This window comes from Ambystoma mexicanum, chromosome 9 (genome assembly GCF_040938575.1).
Source record: "Ambystoma mexicanum isolate Mex_15411 chromosome 9, UKY_AmexF1_1, whole genome shotgun sequence".
NCBI lineage: Eukaryota > Metazoa > Chordata > Amphibia > Caudata > Ambystomatidae > Ambystoma > Ambystoma mexicanum.
In genome coordinates this window covers 314409816-314430259 of record NC_090931.1, presented here as the reverse complement: position 1 = coordinate 314430259, position 20444 = coordinate 314409816, and positions in this window count along the sequence as shown.

Genomic DNA, 20444 nt, shown 5'->3' with positions numbered 1-20444 from the left:
GCGAAGGCGCATACCGTCTAGTGCAATCATCTAAAAAGGGGGCGGAACACGTGGAATGGGGAACAACAAGCATAAATGTGGGCGTTACGTGGGAAGTACCACAGCAAAATACTTGCAATGCCCACACGCGCGCTAACAACACGTATTCATGGAATCAAACAGGGCTTTCTGGCACGTGGAAAAAGACACGCTAATCCGGAAACACGTCCGCCACGCGAAAGCTGGGGTAAGCGTCACCGCACACTAAAAACAATGCATAAAAGGGCCTGCAAAAGCCAATGCGTGTATACAGCTACAATGAATGTACCATTATTCGCAGCCGTGATCGCGGAACATCACAGGAGGAGGAGGATAGCCAGGGTACGCATTTTTTTTACCCGGACCAGCCTTTTTTGGATGCCTGATGACCAGGTCTATGGCAGGTATAGGTTTCCACCTCATATCATATTAGACCTGGTCACGGAGTGGGAAGATGACCTCCCATCACCCACAATGTGTTCCCAAGCACTGAGCCCCTTGGAGAAGGTGCTCAATGTACTGCATTTTTTGGCCACTGGGTCATATCAGCGGACAACTGCCATTATCGGGGCATCTCACAGACCACGCAGTCACGCTGCCTACACCAGGTGTTGGCTATCATGACTGCAGGCCCCTCAGTCCGCAGGCACATATACATGCCCAGAACACCCGCAGAAAGACAGGCTGTGGTCCAGGACTTTAATGGGGTGGTAAACTTCCCAAAAGTGCTTGGTGCCATTGAGTGCACCCATGTGGCCCTACATCCACCTAGGGCCAGAGAGCACATCTATCACAATCGCAAGCACTGGCATTCCATCAACATACAGGTTGTATGTGATGCCAAGGGAATCATAACCTCTGTATGTACCAACTATCCTGGGTCCACCCATGACAGTTTCATATTCAGAATGTCACCCCTGCACCGGGCCCTGGAAGCTGGGAGGCATGGCAACACATGGCTCATTGGTGAGTACAAATGGCCCTGCAAGTGCATGCATGACTCACAGAGACAAAGCCACACCACTGACAACACATCTCAACTCCACAGGGGACAGTGCCTACCCTCTGAGCAGCTACATGATGACGCCAATACGGAACCGCACCACACCACCCCAGGTAAGATACAATGCAGCCCATACGGCGGCGCACATTCAGAGTACTAAAGTCACGCTTGCCCTCTCTTGGCCACTCTGGTGGTGAGCTACGATATGCACCACCAGTAGTGTGCAGGATCATTGTGGCAGCATGTGTCCTGCACAACGTTGCAACATGGCATGGTGTACCAGTGTATATGGTGGTGCCCCCATATCCCCAACCACATGTACGACAGCTATGCATGGGAGGGGAAAGGGCTTGTGGTGAGGCTGCCTGTACCCAGCTTGTGGCACAATTTTTCACCTAAAATCCAAACCCTGCGGAGTGCACATAGCCCTGGCACATTCCAGGTGACAATTGATGATGACAAAGGGACAATCATCTGTCCCAACATTACCACCCCGAGAACCTGTCCTTGGAAGTGCTACATTGTGTGCATCCCTTAGAATTTAAACCAACTAAATCTGGTGTACACAAAAGTAGCACATGGACGATGTAGCATGTCACTAGCACCATGGCAAATAAACCTCTAAATGCTGGTATGTCACCTAAACCATCCCACACTCCATGTCACCTGGTCGCCACACCTTGTCATGGCATGCAATGTCAAAAGTGTAAATCAAATGGCCATCACTCAACTCCACTGTCACAAAGTGCTCAACAATCAAAGGAACCAGTTCATAAACAAGTCACTCTCATACATCAAACTGTCAATGTACACAGGGTCACCAATTGGGCAGCACAACATACCAGATACATAGGGCAGAATAGTGAATATGTCTGACAGTGACCAATATGTTGGGGAGAAGTTGGGCCCCCACCAGGGCTTCTGGGGGTCCCAGCTATGGGAGGCCCCAACGTCTCCCATTTTGCCCAAAGAAATGCAGCAGAGTTCCAAGCAAGCAGCAACATGTTCCAAACTGTGTTTATTTATGGGCAGCAAAAAATAAAAGAAAAACACACAGAGTGTCAGGATCCCATGGCATATTTCCACATTGTTAAAGAGACATTACACTAGAAAATGTTCATTTTAGAAATTTCATCATCACATATATATATAAGAGTGATGGGTGAGTGAAGTTTGAGTGTTAGTTCTGAATTTCACATCTTATTGTTTACCTAAAATTCCTTAATGTTAAACTATGCAGGAAGTGTCTAATTTCCCAAGCCAAAATGGTGGCTCTGTTCCATAACAGTGATTGGAGGAATAGTGCTGTGAGGTAGCTTGGAACTTTCATCAAGATTCTAAACTGCCTTTCATTCCAGTTCCCAAAGAGAAAGGTTGTAGAAACTATAGCTCCCTAGATATTTAGTTTTAAGAAGTTTTAGAATTCCTTTTTGAGTAATTCCTAGATGATAACTCTACAGAAAGATATCTTCAAGAAGAAGTCATCATTATATACAAGAATATTTACAGATGAAGCAAGCTAAGTCGTTCTATCTGAAAAGTTCATCTTTTTGACTGAACTCCACTATGAGTTATTAACAAGGAAACTGTAATATCTGCATTTTGGTTTATGATTTGAAAAGAACTATTATTTGCAATGTGCAAGTTTGGAGAACGAAATTTAACATTGCGTTATTTTTTCTCGCGACTTCGTGTTAGCGTATTATTGTATTGTGTAGGTTTTATTTTCAGTAGTGTTTAATTTGATTCGGTTTTCTTAGTAGTTGCGCGTGTATTCTGCATTATTTTCGCAGTATTTTCTTGTTACTCGCGCGACTCGTTTATTTTTGAGTAAACGGTAATTTAGTTAGAGTAAGGGACCCGCGTGCGTCTATTGCGTGCGTCCCAATAGTATTGATTTACTTCCTGGTTTGGCGTCTGGTCGTTTCTAGTGACGTAGTGGACGTTGTTGAAAAAACTCTATAATACTCAGTGTTCTAGTTTTAAATAGTTGAGTTTATATTGCAGAGAGTTTTTTCTGGGTTTCCAGTATGTACTAGGGCGCGGTTATATTTTTTGCTTTGTGTCATCATTTTTCTCTACTCCGTTCTGTTTGCACGTAACGTCGCGTCCTGCAAACAAGTTATATTTTTTTTTGTTCTCAGTGCTCTATAGTGATCCTGTATCTAAAGAACTTGAGAAGTTTACAAAGTTGAATAAAATTACACACGGATACATTATTCCTCAAGAATTACAATACATAGAAAGCTGGAAGTTTCTACAAAGAAGAACTTTAATTATTTCATGAATTTTAAAAACTATAATTGAACTATTTCGTCAAAGCAATTTCAATTCAGATTTTCAGCAACACTTAAGTCAAGAAAAACTGCCAAGGTTCTATTAACAATTGAAATATTATATAATATTTGAAGACTTAATGAAAAGTGTATCATAAAATTGATGCCTATCAGCAATCAAGCATAGGCAGCAGGTAAAGAGAAAATAAGGTTTAAAATTAAATATATATATATATAGACTATATTCAGAGTAGAGTATTTTTAACCCGTATATTCTTGTTTTTAGATTTTCACAGACACAGCTTAATGATGAAAACTAAATCAATTCAGCAATAAAGAAAAATCATCTACGGAGTCAGAGTAGCTGAAAACCAAGAATCAGGGAGCCAGTGTCCAGTGTCTTGAGAGCCAGTGAAGATCTGCAGTTGTTATTTTATCCTTTATTCCCCTTTCCCCTTGGGTTTGCCGGTTTGGTAATTTTAATTATTAAGGATTGTTGAGCTGGCATATCAAGGGGGTCTGGTGGGCCAGCATCACTCCTGCAAGAAGATAAAGATAGAGTCTGACACAGAGAGCTTCGTGCACAGTGAAAATCCAGGCAAGTCTCCCCCGGGGCTGGCTTGCAAGCCAGCTTTGTAACTCACTGCAGGCTGACATCACAGAATTGCCTGCTGAACTGATAGGTAGCCTGTAGTGCCCTTATAGGATGCCTGATAATTGGACCTCTGGATTTTGGCGTCAGTGGGCTGGGTTAACTGCGCCACCCCATTACCTAATTCTAAAATTGTTGCATTCTGAATTTGTTCTCATTAGTTTTAGCTTGAACAGGCTTTTCGCCCCTGGGCCCTCAGCGTTCATTGGCCAGAGCTGGGCCATTCTTGTTAAAATTATGTTTCAAATGATGTGTGGGTCTTGCGAACATGTCTTTCGTTTCCCAGAGAAAAAAACACTGGGCCCTGGATATTCTGCTCTGCCTTACTCGTATTTGTGAAGAATTAAAAATGCTTGTCTGCCAGAGTTCACTGTCGTTCAAGGAAAGGAATCTTACCTTACTGTAAGACCTTGGGCTGCTGGGTTTGTAAGGCGCATTGCTGAAGTCAGCACAAATCCCCACTGTGGCTGGTGTTCAGTGAGACAAGTGTACTTTGGCTGTAATTTTCCTGAAACATGGCTTTACACTGTGCCATTGGATTAGGTTAATTCATATCAGCATCTGCAAGCCTTTATACAGGAATTCTTGTGTTTTGTAGATTCTAGTATTGCTGCATTGAGGCTAATGTAGCGTGTAGGTTGCAATGTTGGTGAAGTGGGTGTCTTTCAGCATATTTGTCACCCATGGGCGCACTGGATCCTGGTGAAATGATGAGTGCGCTCCTTAGTCTTCCTGCTGTTCTGTCTGTTGATGTGCCTGGGGTGAGGGGGCAGGAGTCTGATCTCGATTTTCCCTCTTCAGTCCCCCCTCTGGTCGACTTGTCGACCACACCACCAAGCAACATTCACCTTCTTCCTGTCGGCATATCTTTGTCAATTCTCTGAAGTGTCCATAATTGTGCACATGATTGTCGATGAACAGTACATGTAGTAGTGTTCTCCTTCTGCGTTCCACCACACTCCCTTCCCTTCATACTTCCTCGGATCACAGGGAGTGTCCACCTTTATTACTGCTGGAACCATGTCGCACACTGCTATCTTCTCCCTTAGTCCAACTCTTCCTTTCACCATGTCTTTTATTTGCATTCCGATCTGTTCTTCTGCTGTTCTCTCGCATCTTGCAATGGATCTTGATCTTGCACAATGATGCTTCACTCGGTACTAGTGCTTCAGGTATCACCTTCAATCGACCAGCCAGTCATGATGGCATCCATGAGCATGGAAACGCTAGCCAGTTCTTGTCTTTCTCTGTTCACATGTGTTTTCTGCTGAACAGTCTTTTGCGTGCTGGTACTTCATGCAATGTTGCTTCTATCTCGCTCGAGAAGTAATTCCCCCCTCTTTTCACTCCTCTGTCTGTTTCTCTTCTTCCGTTGTTTGTGCTTTTTGTTCTTTGTTCAGTCACTTCCTCTTCCTTATGTTGTTTTCCATCTTGGGGAATGTGTCATGCTTCACATCTTCCTTGGGCATCACCAACAAGGGCATGCTGATGTGCACCAACGAACAGTCTCCTCCCCAAATTGGTGGTAGTTTCTCTTGAGCTTTAGATGCATATGCTTAATAGTAGTCCATAAGCACGGATGTTCCTGCTCTCATCTCCCTACTTGTCTCAACCTTCTTGCATCCAGCATTTTTGTCCACTTCTTTTCACTGTTGTGCTGGTAACATAAGGCTGGTGTCTTCACAGTATTTATTGGCTTAAGTCCTTCTTCATTCTCCACCCAAGTCACAAACTTCACACTCTTGTCCCACTCAGTTAGGCAGTTGTCATTGTTTCATTTTTTTATTTTTCTTCTCTTGCAGCTTGCTCACTGGTGCATTTGCTAGTTTGTTCTTCTCTCTCTGGCCACTTGCTACATACAGTTGGTCTTCAATGAGCTGCCAGTAGTTTTTCATCATTGGTAGTGTCTTGATGTAATCTTCTTTCATAGGGGATTGCCTCTTTTTACATCAATCTCAATGTTGCTGTTTTCCCTTGTAATCTTCTTTACGTTTGGAACACTTTGAGATACATGGGCATCGTGCTTTGCTGTAGGTATTTTTGTTGCAATCAATTCTCTCAAGGCACTCAAGGCATAGGTGATTAAAGAGCAGTCAGGACAGCTCTCCCCGGTGGTGTCCCTACCAATTTTGTACATGTGTGCATGTTGTTGGTTACTTCTGCTATGTGTGTGATGTGAATGTTTTACTCCCTTTGTGTCTGCAGTTACATTGTGCTTACCTCTCCTTACTTTGGCAGCAGTCTTTTCCTCACCATCTGACACCGTAAGTCTTCCTGCTTGGGTTAGGGAATGTTAGTAGGGGGTACAGCGGTAATGCTCACTATTACATATTATTTTTAAATGACCACCCCCCATTATTCCGTTCATCATTAACAGCCCCATCGTGAGGATAAAAGTCCTCTTATTTGCTTGCCCATAACCACTTACGCTGCTGGGTCCTTGCAGCTGATGAGATGATAAAGTTGCCCGCCTGAAAATCGCAAGAAAGGCGTTAATACGTTAGTACTTGTTAGTAACCTCAAGCTCCGCGAACTAAACAATCACTACAGGCAAAAATGAAACCTCCCCCCGGACATTTCTTGTTGAGGGTTTCTCAGTGTGTGTCGGACAGTATATGCACTGTATTCAAGTTGTGGAAAAGTTTGGGCTTTGTATTCAATGGAAGCGAGGAAATATACTTCAGGGAAACGTGCTCTAAGGGGTCTGAGTTTTCAGGCAAATTGAGTGGGAAAGGCTTCCGAATGGTTGAATGAGTATGCCTCAGGGTGATGAATGGGAGGTAACATCAAGGACATTTCCTACATAATTCTAACAGCATACATACGCAACAACCTCCATGTGCGAGGAAAAGAGAGAGAGCAAAAAGTGTAACAGCTGTCGGGTGCACAAAATATCATTTGAATCCTGTTTCAGCATGCTATGCACACTGGGGTGTTGGTCCCTATTCTAGCTGCTTGTGTGTGTTGGACCATAGGATGGTCATGTTTTCGTGCTGTCTTGCAGTTCATGAAAATCTGTTGCGTTGGCCCTGTTGATCGTTGCTCCCTCGTTGCCAGGGTGGCCACCGCTTTGTAGGGCTTGCTACCTTACACATCTAACAAAGTCTGTCAGGAGGGCAAAATGTCCCACTCTAGTCCCTAGCCATTGGAATTTAGTTGTTTGTTGTCTTCAGGCCTGCCCTGGGTCCTTTGTATCTGGCGAGAAATGAAAAAGAAGCGCTTGAGACCTGAGAATTGATATATTCTTCAGTTTCTTGACCTAACCTCTCTACACTACTCTCACACTATTCAGTGTCCTAGTGGGAGGAGCCAATGGTACATTTATGCACCATCCTGTCACCACCTGGTGGGCGTTCAATGGCTGTCGGACCCTAACTTGTTGCATAATTCAAAATTTACCTGGAAAATGGGTAGACAACCACTGTACTGTAGCTGTATCCTTAACACATCTGGATCATCTGCACTTAATGTAGGTGAAGATATTCATGACACACTTGGATCACATACACGTAGTTTAAGTGGTGGTGTAGAAATGGGCCTTTGAGTCTTTGTAAATCTGTCAGATAACGTGGCTGTGTGTCTTAATTAAGAGGATCAGGTTCCTGAATTAAGAGAATCGCAGGGTTTTTAGGTCTTTCTCCTGTGGCTCCTCTCATAACTTCTCAGGGTGTGCCCCGCAGTGAACTTCTGGCACTTTAAGCTGTTACTAATGAAATTTGCTACCAAGTATTTGCTACCTGAATGAAATTCGCTATCAAGTATTCGCTACCTGTCCCCCCTCTTTTTTATCTCTTTTTTTTCCTTTTTGTTTTTGTTCTCTATCAAGCCCAACCATCATAATGTACTCCCATGCCCTGTATCGCACCCCATATCCACTTGTTAAACCCCACCTACTCTGTTAATTGCTCATTTAAGTCTAGTATTGTATTACTCCAATACTTCATTACTGTTGCAGTTAAACAATATATTTCTCCCCCCATCACCTACTCCCACATGTTGATACCAACATTATTCTCCAATTAGTGCAACAATGACCTCTTCCCCTATGTGTGTTTGCTAATGCATTTGTGTCAGTGCTGTGTTCAAAAGCGCTAGTGGCATTACTACTTGCACTGTGTTATTTTGTCACCATAGTGTGTCTGTTGGGAACATGGATCATCCACCCCTTACCCAGAGTTCACTGCTCCCTGGGTTCAGCTCCCCGCAATTCCATGATGTTTTTCTTGTGTATTGTTGTATCTCACTCACATCACCATCTTCCTCACTCCTCTCAGGGCAACGTGTCTCTCCTTAATTTTTCTGCGCTGTGTTCTAGTGCCAGTGTGAGAGCAACTCATTTTGCTGTGTGTGTTTAATAATTAGTTGGCAATCGTGCGCCTCTAACCTTCTCACTTGTCCTGCCTTCCCTCAGTCTCACTACAGCATTTCCTAACCTCTTGACCCCATCAGTCTTATCGATAGTTAGTGAACCGTCAATGAAATGCACACCTCCCCCCTCAAGTGCACCTTTCTCCTCCTTGTGTGTCTCATTGAATTGCTCTGTGTTATTTGTGTATGCATGAGCCCAGTCTCCTTGCTGAAATATGTGCGCTCAGAATGTAGCTGCATTTACTCTCTTTCAATGCACTATCTTTACGCACCCCCCTTTGTACTGTACACCTCCACTATACCTAAACAATCCTCTTTACTTTCAGCATGCTGTCATGATTCCTGCCCCTCCTGTCCCCAGCCCTCCAAGATGTCAGGCTGGAGCCAGGCCACAATCACCTAAATGGCCCTCAAGGGCCTCTCCATCCCTCCAAAGACCCACTTGGAGTCAGACTTGGCGTTTGTGGCACCAGACTCACTCACTCTCATAGGAGAACATTGGGGATTGGACTTTTAGTGCATTGATGGGGATAAGATGGATGCCCCCACATATTTTGGTTCCCAGAACTGCATGTGCAGTCTAGTCTTTTGGGTGTGGTTTAGCCCAGAGACACCTGGGATACCAAGAGACTATTTAAGCCACGCCCAGGCTGAGAAACATGCTTTGCGTTTTCTGCACCTGCAGCGTGACACTCACTGTGTTTGGATCGGTCTCCAGTAGGCCTGCATCTTTCTTCTGAACTCAGCTCCTGCAAGAACAAGAACACTGTTAGGAAGAGCCTTACCTTGCAGCGCTTCTGCCCATCATTCATTGCTCCTTCTGTTCTGCGGGCATCTTCGGCAGTGTCATTCCCATCCCGGCACGCCGCTTCCTAAGGAAAAGGGAAAAGAACAGAAAAAAGGCATTAGTAAGCATTCAGCAAATCTTCGCTTATTTTTAAAGATTGTACGAGCTTCAAACGCTTACCTGAATCCCAGCCTCTCTGGGGGAACTCTGTCTCCGGAACTTCTCATCCATCTGCAAGAGGGAAAAGACACTCCAGGTTAGCGTGGAAACATCTAGAGGCGCCGCATACTGCACTTACTCACCGCATTTCTTCTTCATAACCGGCAGCCATGCTGAAAACGTCGCGGCACCTTAAAGACACAGAAAAAGAACTCAGTTCAATACAAATACAAAAGGGTCTAATCACGCATCGTGCTCTCACTCACCTTCAGCGCTACTCATCTCAGCAGCACGTCGCCATCCCTGGACGCCGGCCATCATCTAAGGAAGGAAAGGAACGAAGTTAGAGAACTGTTCAAAAGACACATTATACTTACCTGTCGGACTCTTGCCAGTGAAGTAACTAGGCAGCAACAAGCCCACATCAATCAACGCGCCCCTGCGCTGAAAGCCGGACGGAGAGCACACTTTGCAAGAAAACACGGTGAGCTGTGGATCAAAAAGAAGGGTTGGACCCCGGGGAAGAAGGGGTTCAAGCACACAGAGACAATAGGGAGTTAAACTCTACCTATCCTGTGTTTCAGGCCCAGTCTCCAGTCGAGTAGACTCCAAGGAAGGGTTCGAGGTCGTAAGAGTTCAGAACAGGCTGAGTGACGTCCCCGTGGATACCAGGTGAACGTTACAGAATGCAAAGCCTCACATCAAAATCCACCTGGGCGTCATGGAAACGTCAGAAACTGACCAGTTAGCCCACATGTTGGGGCAGCTACGTTCTGAAGTACATGCAGCCAGGCAGGAGACCAACACCCTGAGGAGAGAGCTGATAGTAGCCAAAGAACGCACTGATGATTTAAGCAGGCAACTTCTCCAGTCACAATCAGGGCATGCACCATTGCCGGGAAGCCTGCCCTCGATGCCAGCACCATCAGCCAATCCCGTTCAGATAACCCTTGATGGGGCAGTTCCCTTGGCCCTGCTCGAACAATTTACGGGGGATCCCAAGAGGTTTGCAACGTTCATGAAAAAGTGCCACCTGCACTTCCTTTGTAGACCAGGGGCCTTTCCGAATGACCAATCACGGGTCGCTTTTGTGCTATCCTACCTGAGTGGTAGCGCCGCGGACTGGTCTGTACCCTTTGTGGCCCAAGACGATCCTTTGCTGCATGACTTCAGGGGCTTTCAGCAGGAGATGGAAAAGCTGTTCGCCCGTTGTACTCATGGGCAGGCATTGGACAACGAACTTCTGGTCCTACGCCAAGGGAATCAAGACCTATTAACATACATAGCCACTTTCAATAGACTCGTAGTTGAAGCAGAATGGCCAGTGGAGAAGAGAACCACGTTATTTCATCAGGGGATGCGGGGGGAGCTCAAGGATGTTGTCGCACAAGGAGTGAACCCCCCTAAAGACTGCTCAGAATTCATTGACCTTGTTGTTCAACTGGATCATAGGTTGCAGGACCGAAGAGCAGATCGAACCAGACCGGACCCTCGCCCCATGTATGTGCATTCAAAGGACAATATTGCCTGCACAACGGAAAGGTCAGGAGAACCAATGCAAATCGGGGGGGTCAGATCCCCCTTGACTAAAGCGGAAAGGGATAAAAGGAGACAGCAGCAGTTATGTCTGTACTGTGGAAGGTCAGGTCATTTCCTTAAAGAGTGCTCTGTGAAGCCACCGAGGAGGACGGTAGGGGCCACGGACAAGGACGATACCATCAAGGAATCGGAAAACTCCCCAGCCCGGCAAGTGTAGGGGTCCACTTGTCGAGCGAAGAAAGTGAACCACAGACCTCCCATTTTGCGTGGTCTTCATCAATCACCAACAACCATCTCGGATGCACGCAGTAAGAGCGTACATTGACAGTAGAGCCGTTGGGAATTACATCGACCAGGATCTTGCGCAAAGATGGGGCTTCCGTTACACCCCAAATCAACCAATGACACTGTTACCACTGTCAACGGCACGGAAATAGCTTCTGGTCCAGTATCCCAATGCACTGCAGCTTTAACCCTTCTGTGCCAGGATGGACACCAAGAATCTATCGTTTTAGACCTCATTAAGGCACCACAGTTCCGGTTAATTTTGAGAATGCCATGGTTGGTAGCTCACAATCCTCGAATCAATTGGCGAGCAAAAGAATTGGCCTTTCCCGAGACTTGCGCCCACACATGTTATCGCCAAGAGAAACAACCAATAGACACCAGAACCTCCATGCTTGCGACTGTGGCAATCGGCACCCTACCAAGTGAATACCAGGACTTTCAAGATGTCTTTCAGAAAGAACAGGCTAATACCCTGCCACCGCATAGACCATACGATTGCTAAATCGACCTGATACCCGGCACCCAAATCCCTTGTGGGTGAATTTACGCACTCACGGAACCAGAAAACCAGCACCTGAAGGCTTATCTTGACCAATACCTGGCCAACAGGTGCATCTGTCCCTCGAAGTCTCCAGCAGCCAGTCCTCTATTTTTCATACCAAAAAAGGAGGGAGACTTGAGAACGTGCATCGACTATCGCGCACTGAACAAGATTACCGTAAAAAACGGCTGCCCCCTGCCACTGATCCCTGAATTGCTTGACCAAGTCAAAGATGCCCAAATCTACACAAAACTAGACCTGAGGGGGGCATATCACCTTGTTCACTTAAAACAGGGGGACGAATGGAAAACTGCTTTTCGCACCAAATACGGCTTGTACGAATATCAAGTAATGCCCTTTGGCCTTTGCAACGCGCCTGCAGCATTTCAAAACTTCATGAACGATGTCCTATGAGAATTGATTGATGTCTGTGCTCTAGTGTACATCGACGATATTGTAGTATATTCCGCATCAAAGCAGGACCACGTTAAACACGATCCGTATTGGAGAAACTCTGTCAACACCAGCTCTACGCCAAGCATGAAAAGTGCTCATTCCACATCTCCGAGGTGGAATTCCTGGGCTTTATTCTGTGCCAGAATGGAATCCGAATGGATGTACACAAGGTAGATGCTATCCTGAACTGGCCATCCCCAAATTCATTCAAGGCGGTTCAAAGTATGCTGGGTTTTGCAAACTTCTACTGCCGGTTCATCCCAGGATTTTCGCAAATCGTGCATCCCATCACGTCATTGCTAAGGAAAAGCAACAAAAAGTTCCAGTGGACAACAGAATCCGAGGAAGGTTTCCAGGAACTCAAAGCAAGATTCACATCTGCCCCAATCTTACGCCACCCTCGCCCTGATCTCCCATACCTGGTGGAAAACGGACACCTCAAGCATGGCTATGGGAGCCGTCCTCTCACAAAAGGCCCCGAAACGGGCCAGTTACACCCTGTTGCCTTCTGGTCGTGTAAATTCACACCCCCTGAACTCAATTACGCTATCACAGACAAAGAACTCCTGGCCATTAAATCAGCCTTTGAGGCAGGGCAGCACTATCTCTTGGGTGCCAGACACACAATCACCGCAATAACTGACCACCGAACCTCCAGTACCTAAAAACGTCAAAGGTCCAATCTTCACGACAACTACGTTGGGCTCTTTTTTTTGCTGAATATGACTACGTAATTACATTTCGACCATGGGTGAAAAACGGGAAGGCCGATGCCCTTTCCCGTATGGGGGTGGAAGAGCAAGGGTATCAGACCCCTGACCCAATAGCAATCATCCCGAGTGACAAGCTCCTAGGAATCACAGCAACCACAACTCAGAAAGAATTACATGAAGAAATCCAAAACCTGATGAGTCCGGAGCAATTACAAGCATGGAGTGCACAAGGAGACCATTACATGATAAAAGATCAGTTGCCCTACTTCAGGAATCGTTTATTCTTACCAAAGCAAGAACTATGAGAACAAGTCATGTCCGGCTATCATGATTCATTGATCGAGGGCCACCCCGGAATAGCTAAAACCCTAGCCAAGGTAAAACGCAATTATTGGTGGCCCACGTGGCGTAAAGACATTATCCAATTCATCCTAACCTGTGGAGTGTGTGCTCAAAACAAGTCATCCAGGCAGAAACAGGCTGGGCTATTACAACCATTGGAAATCCTACCAGCACATTGGCACACGTTGTCCCTCGATTTTATTACTGACTTACCACCCAGTCAAGGGTTTAACACTATTCTTGTGGTCGTGGACCTATTTTCAAAAATGGCACATTTCATTCCTCTTAAGGGGCTCCCAAATGCTTCCACTCTGGTAAAGGTATTTCTTGAAGGCATCGTACGGCTCCATGGGTTTCCTTCAGTTTTGGTCTCAGACCGAGGTACTCAATTCATATCTAACTTCTGGAGAAAATGCTGCTCTATGGCCCAGATTGACATCCGGCTATCCACCAGTCCATTCCCAAATGGATGGTCAAACTGAGAGGAAAAATCAGACGCGCAAACAATATCTGCGGTGCATATTACATCAAGCTGAAGGAAGCTGGTTCGACCTATTATGGATAGCTGAATATGCTTAAAATAATTCACTACACACCAGCACTGGGCAGACACCGTTTTATACAATATATGTCAGGCACCCACGTACATCTGAGTTGGACGTTCCTACAACCCTGGAAATGCCAGCAGTCAAAACCTTGCACACAACCATTTCTCAAACCTTTAAAAGGGCAGCTGAACACCTACTTCAAGCTAAGAATCGCCAAAAGAAGTTTGCTGATCAACACCGAGCAAAGGCCCCCAACTACCAAGTGGGAGACAAAGTCTGCTGGCGATAAAACACGTGTCCATTAAAGGAACCCGAACTTTCCATCCAAGATACCTGGGTCCATTCACCATCACCTCTGTGATAAATCCTGTGGCAGTCAGACTAGCTTTGCCGTGAAACATGCAGATTCATCCTGTGTTCCACGTGTCTCTCCTTAAACCTGTTCAACCTGGGACCCGGGTAGCAATGCCACCGCAGCCAGTAGTAGTCACCGCGGAGCCAGAATTCGAAGTCAAGGACATCCTGGATTCAAAGTACATCAGATCCAAATTATACTACTTAGTAGCCTGGAAGGGGTATGGTCCACAAGACAGGACATGGGAGCCTTGTGAATACATCCATGCACCTTGCTTGCTTAGACGATTTCATCAAAACCATCCAAACAAACCAGGACCAGACAGAAGAGCCACCTTGAGAGGGGCCTTGGGGGGGAGTGCTGCCATGATGACTGCCCCTCCTGTCCCCAGCCCTCCAAGATGTCAGGCTGGAGCCAGGCCACAATCACCTAGATGGCCCTCAAGGGCCTCTCCATCCCTCCAAAGACCCACTTGGAGTCAGACTTGGCGCTTGTGGCACCAGACTCACTCACTTCCATAGGATAACATTGGGGATTGGACTTTTAGTGCATTGATGGGGACAAGATGGATGCCCCCACATATTTTGGTTCCCAGAACTGCATTTGCAGTCCAGTCTTTTTGGTGTGGTTCAGCCCGGAGACACCTGGGATACCCAGAGACTATTTAAACCACGCCCTGTTCGGATTGGTCTCCAGTAGGCCTGCATCTTTCTTCTGCGCTCAGCTCCTGCAGGAACACTGTTAGGAACAGCCTTACCTTGCAGCGCTTCTGCCCATCATTCATCGCTCCTTCTGTTCAGCGGGCATCTTCGGCGGTGTCATTCCCATCCCGGCACGCCGCTTCCTAAGGAAAATGGAAAAGAACAGAAAAAAGGCATTAGTAAGCATTCAGCAAATCTTCGCTTATTTTTAAAGACTGTACGAGCTGCAAACGCTTACCTGAATCCCAGCCGCTCTGGGGGAGCTCTGTCTCCGGAATTTCTCATCCATCTGCAAGAGGGAAAAGACACTCCAGATTAGCGTGGAAACATCTAGAGGTGCCGCATACTGCGCTTACTCACCGCATGTATTCTTCATAACCGGCATCCACGCTGAAAACATTGCGGCACCTAAAAGACACAGAAAAATAACTCAGTTCAATACAAATACGAAAGGGTCTCATCTCGCTTCGTGCTCTCACTCACCTTCAGCGCTACTCATCTCAGCAGCACGCTGCCATCCCCGGACACCGGCCATCATCTAAGGAAGGAAAGGAACAAAGTTAGAGAACTGTTCAAAAGACTCATTATACTTACCTGTCAGACTCTTGCCAGTGAAGTAACTAGGCAGCAACGAGCCCGCATCAATCAACGCGCCCCTGCGCTGAAAGCAGGAAGGAGAGCACACTTTTAAAGAAAACAAGGTGAGCTGTGGATCAAAGGGAAGGGTTGGACCCTGGGGAAGAAGGGGTTCAAGCACACAGAGACAATAGGGAGTTAAACTCTACCAATCCTGTGTTTCAGGCCCAGTCTCCAGTCGAGTAGACTCCAGGGAAGGGTTTGAGGTCGTAAGAGGTCGGAACAGGCTGAGTGACGTCCCCGTGGATACCAGGTGAGCGTTACACATGCGTATGCCTGGTGTTGAACAAGTTATGGCTTTGTGAATAAAATGGTCATATCCAGTCTGCTCATGATGTCACAAATGTCCCTTCCCTAATGGATAGCCTAGTCGCCCCACTATCACCCAGAAAGGAAGATGATTTGTTACCTATCATCACCCCTATGCAATTGTCCTCTGCATTATTGAGTGTGCGCGAGTGTGTGTGGCAGAGTGAGACAAATCAAGTTGTCTGAGGCTGTCTTATTAAGAGTATAATGTCAATCCATTTCATTTGAAAGGGTTGTTCCCCACCAAGATGACCCCTCCCAGTCATTTAACCGGTACTGTTGCTATTGTGTCAGTGTTCTGTATGGGTGCTGACTGCTGTGCTGTGCCCATGGGTTGTGATGCTTGTAAATCCTGGGGTAGTGGTGATGTCATTTGTTGTGTCTGTGTCTGTACCTGTAGTAGTGACAGTGCCTGTGTTGGTGTTTGTAGTGTCTGCTGAAATGATCCCTGTATCAGTCCTTGCTGCTGCTTTCAGTTCTCTTATGGAATGTATTCCTTGCTTACCATCTGTGTCATCAAATATTACACTCACAGATGTGCAGAAGGGTAAGACCCCCTCTTCGCTCTGCTCGTGCTGGTTCAGCATCTGCTGACGCCTTACCACTTTCCTTTACATCATGCGCCACAGTTCAACTGTAGCCAGGCACTTTTTCAGCTTCTTTCCTGTGTAAGTGCCATGTATGTGGGTCATTAGCAATTGCTGTACGCTTACGGAGAAGCTGCCTGTGGGCAGCTATGGTCTTGTGTATTTGTCTTCAGTACTTTTGAACCATTGTACACTATCTTTTACTAATTTATCTTGGCATGGGGGCTGTGTCCTACATAACAGTTGAAGGGGAGTCATTTCTCTACTATGTGATACCTTTTACCTCACCTCAAGTTGAGAATTTCGATAGTCCGCTGTTCAGGGAGCAAAAGTTAGAAGATAATTTAACATTTTAAAATGTCTATGAGCCTTCTTGGCTCTGCACCTTAGCCAGTGTACTCCATGTACAGCCCATCTTTACCAAACCATTGCCTTCTCCAGCACACTCCCTCAATCTTGCGCATGTGCCTTGCGCACACCGTCTCTTGGTCACCTCTTCTTCCTTTCCAAATCCACACCACTAGATCCTCACCATCAAAACTCTCTATCCTATGCATCAATCTAAAGGTGACATCACCAAATTAAAAACACAGTACAAACAAACATACAAATGTGCATACATAGAACAATAACCCATTTCTTCCAATCCCACACAACTCCACAAAGATTCCAAAATAAAACCCCACAATCCCCACAGCTGTCTTCCCACTTCATCTGGAGTGAGGTAATCAACAATCAATTATTATAATCGGACTGTGCACGCTGCATCGCCTCGTGTGTTTTACGCCCCCTCTCCAGGGGAGCTTAACCAGCCAATTATCTTCCCCACTCGGGAACAATCTACCTCCCTCCTGCGGGGCACCATCATCCACTCACCGAACTAAAATGCTCAATTAGCAGGGAACCTAATCTACTCATTGATCTACAACATCAATTCATAGGAAAGCCATACCCCCGTACATGTAATTGCCATCCAGACCAACCAGCACGGCACTCCGTCCGATACGTGGGGAGTCACTACCCCACCCAATAGCCTCATAAACACAAGAAGGGACCACTGCCACCACTCCAGTCCCAACTACAATTCACGTGCCGATCACCACCGATACGCCGAATTTTGCGACAATGTACAATCACCCACCACCCTATTTACAATACCTCCCCCCACAGCTGTCTTAACTTGTGTTTGTTTTAAACTACACCCGTGGCGTCGCCTCACAAATGATACGCCTCTCTCCAGGAGACTTAACCAGTCAAACACCTTCCGCAATCTAGGATAGCTCCAGCTAACCAATCACTACGGGAATACATTATCCATGATCCAGACTACAACCCCCAACTCACAGGTAAAACTCTATTTACATACTTCTGCAGTCCAAGCCTGTCAAGTCTATATTCCTGGTTATTCACTCTTTGTGCAGAGCTCTGGGGTTGCGAGCAGCTCGCCGGGCAGCCCAGTGCAGGAGTGACTCGCCTGCCAGCCCATCCAGCCCATACTGGGCCTCGAGTGAGTGGATTATTGTTTTCTCCTGTTTTTTTTTCACGTGTTACTTATTTCCCTGCGCTCCGAGCGCGAGTGTGTTTTTCCTCCTCCCCCTCCCCTTGCAGCCTCTTCCTGGTGCCCTCCCCATCCCGCCTCCCTGCCCGCCCACCCCCCCCCCACTGATTGGATCCCTCAGGTGTCCCTTCTGGACTACCCGACGGCTGCTCTCCCCGCTCGCCTCTTTGTGCAGAGCTCTGGGGTTGCGAGCAGCTCGCCGGGCAGCCCAGTGCAGGAGTGACTCCCTGCCAGCCCATCCAGCCCATCCTGGGCCTCGAGTGAGTGGATTATTGTTTTCTCCTGTTTTTTTTTTCTCGTGTTACTTATTTCCCTGCGCTCCGAGCGCGTGTGTGTTTTTCCTCCTCCCCCCTCCCCTTGCAGCCTCTTCCTGGTGCCCTCCCCATCCCGCCTCCCTGCCTGCCCATCCCTCCCATATACTGATCCCCCTGGGCAGCCCCCTGCCCGGCAGCCCCCACGGCTAAGGGCCCCTCAGGCAAAGGGCGGCTACTACAGCAGCGGCTCCCACTGTGTCTGCAGGTGTCCGCAGGGGACGCCTGGCGCTGGTCCACCTTGTGAGCTCCACCTGCTCCCTCGGCCCGCCGCACCTACTCCTGTTCACTTCATTTGTATGGTGCCCTGACCTCACTTGCTATGCAAATAGTGGTAAACTAGGGATTTCTCTCCCCTCGCAGGATTTTCAAACCTAGGTGGCCTCTCCACTGGGTACCTGTTCAGCATTACTGTGTTCACTGTGATTTTGTGGTAAACTAGGGATTTCTCTCCCCTCGCAGGATTTTCAAACCTAGGTGGCCTCTCCACTGGGTACCTGTTCAGCATTACTGTGTTCACTGTGTCCTGATTTTGTGGTAAACTAGGGCTTGTCGCTCTCTTCCTGTCTGCTTGCGCTTGTCCTGTCCCCCCCCCACTCCTATCCCATCGTGCTCTCTATCCCTCCTATTTTTGCTTCTCCATTGACTATCCTGCTCTCCTCATTAAATCTGGTAGGAAAAAGTTTAAAAAGGATATCCTGGTCTCCAACCCAGGCCTCCCTATCGCTGACACCTACACCAGTGCCTCATCTAAGGAAACTCTCACTGACATCCTCTTTTTCGTGCCTTCACCTGACCTATGGACCCTTCATATGGTCTCTGTGCTCTCTCCTTTCTCCTCTTCTCCCATTAATGGTGGCACCATTTGGGATGTCCTCTTGGCCTCCTTCCACTCCTCTAAGGCCATCATTAATGTCTACGATAATGGGACCATCTTGGTCCAAGGCCCTCAGGCCAACCTTCACCTCTTTGATAGACGCTTCCCGCGCCTTCCAACTTCCTTCCCTCTCCTGCTGTCCCCCCTTCTCTGGCCTCGGCTACCTTGCCTCTACCCTCCCTCCCTGCCCCCTCCCTTGCTCCTTCTTCACCTCCGCAGGGCGTACCTCTGATCTGTACCCCTGCCCGGAAGTCCTTTAAAGATGGCAACCTTCTCCACATTGCCACTCTTAACTCTCGCTCTACCGTCAAACATTCCTCTGATATCTGCCGCCTTCTTGAGGAACTGGACCTTGACATACTCGGTCTCACTGAGACATGGTTCACGGCCAGCTCTGTCACCAGCTTTGACACACTCCTACCTGACGGCTACAAGATCCTCTCTGTGCCCAGGCCCAGCCGTGCTGGGGGGGGATGTGGCCCTTATCTTCCCTGAGTGGATGCCTGCCACGGTTATAGCACGCAGACCCACTCCTCTTTCGAATGTCTTGTCTGCCTACTCTCTCTCTCCCCTAGCCATTCCCTCACCGTGGCTACTGTCTATCGGCCACCAGGTCAAATTTCCTCCTTCTTCTCCGAGTGGGCGGACCTCTCCTCCTCACTCCTGTCCTCAACCACTCAACTCCTCATTCTTGGTGACTTCAACATCCACCTGGATGCCTTCTGTCCCCCCTCTGGACTCTTTCGCGACCTCTGCGACTCTCTCTCACTCTCTATTCTCCCGTCTGGGCCGACCCATTCTGAAGGGCACACTCTAGATGCCCTGATCTCTTCTGACCTTCCCCTCTCTGTCCCTCTCTCCACTCCTCTCTCCTGGAGTAATCACTTTCTCCTTTCTTCCCACCTCACCCTCCCTACCCCACAGGCAAAGCCACCCTCATCGCTGCCACCTTCCTTCTCGGTCATCCGACCCATGAAGCATGTGTCAGTTGAGGCTTTCGCTGCCACCTTCTCGCCCCCTCCTCCCCCCTCGGCTGACTCCCATCCTGACACAGCCCTCTCCTCTCTCCACTCTGCTATATCTGATACTCTTGATATCCTTGCCCTTGTCATGAGAATCCGCCTGAAGCCCAAAGCCAAATGTAACTCCTGGTATGACTCTGATCTCGTCACCCTTAAACGCAAGTGCAGGGTGGCAGAGAGGAAATGGCGTGCTTCATGTTCATCCTCTGACAAACTGGCCTGTCGCCTGCTACAAAGGCAATACCGGCTCTCCGTTCTCACCAAGAAGAGAGCCCTTATCCAAGCCCCCATCACTGCGGCATCTAACAATTCGGCCAAACTCTTTAAAATCTGCAAGGAGCTGGCCAATCCTGCTGCAGTATCTACCTCTCCTGTCCCCTCCCAGGCCCTCTGTACGG